This window comes from Papio anubis, chromosome 17, assembly GCF_008728515.1.
Source record: "Papio anubis isolate 15944 chromosome 17, Panubis1.0, whole genome shotgun sequence".
In the NCBI taxonomy this organism is placed as follows: domain Eukaryota; kingdom Metazoa; phylum Chordata; class Mammalia; order Primates; family Cercopithecidae; genus Papio; species Papio anubis.
This window is the reverse complement of record NC_044992.1, coordinates 50133797-50138010: the sequence shown is the minus strand read 5'-3', so window position 1 is coordinate 50138010 and position 4214 is coordinate 50133797. Positions and strand designations below refer to the sequence as shown.

At 43.9% G+C, this 4214-nt stretch overlaps 1 non-coding gene across 1 annotated transcript; it reads left to right on the top strand.

Annotated features, from left to right (window-relative positions):
• Window positions 1–1671: 1671 nt before the first annotated feature.
• On the top strand, window positions 1672–1799 carry LOC116271146. The gene has a single exon (XR_004179584.1). It is a non-coding gene; the product is annotated as a small nucleolar RNA SNORA40 (small nucleolar RNA).
• The last annotated feature ends 2415 nt before the right edge of the window (window positions 1800–4214 follow it).

The following is a 4214-nucleotide window of genomic DNA, read 5'->3' as shown; positions in this document are numbered from 1 at the left end:
TGAGATTACAGGCATGAGCCACTGCACCCGGCCTTCAGCCTTTTCTCTTTTTTTTTTTTTTTGAGACAGAGTCTTGCTCTGTTGCCCAGGCTGGAGTGCAGTGATGCCATCTCGGCTCACCGCAACTTCCGCCTCCCGGGTTCAAGCAATTCTCCTGCCTCAGCCCCCTGAGTAGTTGGGACTACAGGTGTGCACCACCACGCCCGGCTAACTTTTGTATTTTTAGTAGAGATGGGGTTTCACTATGTTGGCCAGGCTAGAATCGAACTCCTGACCTCGTGATCTGCCTGCCTTGGCCTCCCAAAGTGCTGAGATTGCAGGCGTGAGTCACTGCGCCCATCCTAGCCTTTCTTTATAGAAATTCTAGAGCTGTGAATTGTCTGCCAGTCACAGAAGATGACCATTGTCTTGGGGTTACTGGATTCATCAATGAACGATACATATGTTGGGCACCTTTTATGTGGCAGTTACAAGGAAGCAAAGAATAAGACTGACATGAAACTTGCTTGTGTCACTTTACACTCCAGGAGCCTCTTCCACCACTGCTAAACCATTTCTTCTGACCCCATGAGGCCAACTTTTCTTCCCCTTAGCAGAAAGTAAACCCTTTGTTAGACCTCAGCAGAAGATGGTGACCAAGGCATAACAGCCTGAAAGAGACCTCATGAAGACAAACAAGAAGATATTATTGATAAAATCTCTGTCAAGGCCAGGCGCAGTGGCTCACGCCTGTAAGATCCCCTGAGGTCAGGAGTTCAAGACTAGCCTGGTAAACATGGCGAAACCTCGTCTCTACTAAAAATACAAAATTTAGCTGGTGTGGTGGCGGGCGCCTATAATCTCAGCTACCTGGGAGGCTGAGGCTGAAGAATCACTTGAACCCAGGAGTCGGAGGTTGCAGTGAGCCAAGATCATGCCACTGCACTCCTACTCTTGGGCAACAAGAGCGAAGCTCCATCTTGAAACGAAACGAAACAAAACAAAACAAAACACCTCTGTCAGTTGCAATTCTAAATAGTGAAAAGCCAACTTCAAACCACTATATAATTTTTATTATTGTTCAGCATCATTTCATTATTGGTTGGCATTAAACCAACACTTATATAGTTCTCCCAGGCGTTGTTGTGAGCACATTACAAAAATTAACTCATTTAATCGTCATAACAACCCCCATGAAATAGGTCTTTTTTAATTTTTATGTTTATTTTTATTTTTTGAGACAGAGTCTTACTCTGTCGCCGAGGCTGGAGTGCTGTGGTGCGATCTCGGCTCACTGCAAGCTCCACCTCCCAGGTTCACGTCATTCTCCTGCCTCAGCCTCCCAAGTAGCTGGGACTACAGGCGCTCGCCACCATGCCCGGCTAATTTTTTGTTTTTTAGTAGAGACAAGGTTTCACCGTGTTAGCCAGGATGGTCTCGATCTCCTGACCTCATGATCCACCCTCCTCGGCCTCCCAAAGAGATGGGATTACAGGCGTGAGCCACTGCACCCGGCCGAAATAGGTCTTAATGTCATCCCCATTTCACAACTGAGGATACTGAGACACCAAGAGAAGGAGTTTGCCTAAAGTCACTCAGTAAATGGAAGGGCACATCTTTGAACTAGGAACCTGGCTCCCGAGTCCACTCACCTAACCCCTGTGCGCCGTGGCCTCTCAGTAGTATGTCTAACGTACTTAAATATGTTTTTGTTTAACTTGTGGACAAAGACTTATGGATAGGTGCAAAAAATAAATCCTCTTTTGCAACCTAGAACTCATTGTTCAGTATGAGTTTTGATATATATAAGAAGGGATATTTTGATACCTGAGACAGTTAATTTATGGGAGTATTGATAGCCATAAAGTTTGGTTCCAGGCCAGGCACAGTGGCTCATGCCTGCAATCCCCACACTAGGTGGGAGTGTTGCTTTAAGCCAGGCGTTCAAGACCAGCCTGGGCAAGAAAGTAACACCTCATCTCCATAAAAATTTGAAAATTAGCTGGGTATCATGGCCTGTGCCTGTGGTTGCAGCTACTCAGGAAGCGGAGGCTAGGGGAAGAGGATTGAGCCCAGGAGTTGGAGGGTGCACTGACCTTTGATGGCACCACTGTACTCCAGCCTGGGTAACAAAGACAGAACCTGTCTCTTAATAATAATAATAAAAAAGGTTGATTCTAGGACTGTAGAATAGATAGTTAAACAGCATGGGATATGAGCGAAATCCTCAGCTGTATTAATTTTGTATTCCAATTGCATGTTGACTTGATACATAAAATGGCTTTTTGTTTGAAAGGCTTTTATCTTGAGAACATGATGTCTGGAGTTAAAGGTATTGGCATATTCCACACATCTGTACTATTCTTGAGTGCGATCGCTTAGGAATGAATATGATTTGAACTCATTCATGTTTAGAGAGGGTGTCAAACTGAGAACCAGGCAGATCCACCTACACTAAAAATGACCTTAAATGGGTTGAAGAAATTAGATCCTGTGGCCAGGCACGGTGGCTCACGCCTGTAATCCCAGCACTTTGGGAGGCCAAGGTAGGCGGATCATGAAGTCAAGAGATCAAGACCATCCTGGCCAACATGTTGAAACCCCTTCTCTACTAAAAACACAAAAATTAGCTGGGTGTGGTGGGGCACGCCTGTAATCCCAGCTACTCGGGAAGCTGAGGCAGGAGAATCATTTGAACTCGGGAGGGGGAGGTTGCAATGAGCCAAGATCATGCCACTGCACTCCAGCCTAGCAATAGAGCGAGACTCCATTAAAAAAAAAGAAAAGAAATTAGATCCCAAAGATTCTTGGTGAATTTTGAAGTCTTCTTCAGTATATCCATATGAAAAGGAGATGACAGAAGCAAAATAAAAGAATTATGGGCTGACAGGACAACTGGATTAAAATAAGCATCCGTTTCACTAAAAAGGGCTAACTTGAAGATAAATATTTTGACTCCAGTTCTTTAGAGGATCTAAAGTGACCTTGATGGACAGTGGAAGAAATCACAACACAAATGGAATTCCCTAAATAAAAATTGATTGACTTAAAAAAAAGAGCACACAAATTATTCATGACTGATAGCTGTTCTATTTTATAACGGCTAGATCTCTCAGGGTTAAATAAGTAATTTTAGGACTTGGGGCATTTAAGGATATTGAGGCTGTCTTGTGCTTTTGGTAAGGAAAAATAACCAAATAAGCAAGTTATAAATAGAAGTAAAAACTTCTATTGTAATGTTACCATGTAGTCTCTAATTTTACCTCTGTTCAGGCAGGTAGGCGTATTAAAATGCTGGAACTGAAAAGCTGGAGGTTTATGCTTTATGGGGTCTGAAAGCTATGCCCCAGTCCCCTACATATAATGCTAAGCCTGTTCGTCTCCCCCATTTTGTTACTCAGGGCTCGATCTCAATGGAGACACTGTTACATGAGTTTCACTAACACTGCTAGAAAGTGTGTTTTTCCTGTTTTTGGAACCTCGGTGTGGGTGAACTGGGCATTTCCACTTGGCTTGGAAAAGGCTGAAAATCTGCCTTGGTGAAAAAGTTTAGCTGCATAATTTTTCTTTGTTTTATCATTGCCTCCTGTCACCAGCAAAATTAACCCATCCTGAAGTTTTGCATGAAAACAGTTTTTAAATAATCAATTAAGAACATTAAACATTTCTTTTTTGACATGAGGTTTTGCTCTGTTACCCAGGCTAGAGTGCAGTGGCACAACATAGGTCACTGTAACCTTGAACTCCCGCGCTCAATCTATCCTCCTGCCTCAGCCCCCGGAGTAGCTGAAATTATAGGCTCACATCACTATGTCCAGCTAATTTAAAAAGTTTTTTTGTGGGATGAGGTCTCTCTCTGTTGCCCAGGCTGGCCTCAAACTCCTGGGTTCAAGTGATCCTCTCACCTCAGTTTCTCGAGTAGCCAGGACTGTAACTGGGCACCAACACACCTGGCTATTTACTTATTTAGAGGTAATAAAACAATTTTGAATTTCTTCTGCTCATGTAATTTTCTTCCTGCCCCAGACCAGAATCTTTTAGCAGTCCCAGTCTCAAAACCCAGGCACCATCCTTTGCAATTTAACAGCAGAGGGTGCTGTGAGCCTGTGGCTGCCAAGGCCTCCGCCAGAAGAAAAAGATGAAAGAGGCCCTCATTCAGCCAGCCTGGAAGTAGGCTTCTGGTTGTTCTGTTCCCATGTGGCTTCAGATGACTTGCCCATGCGATGTGGAGTATG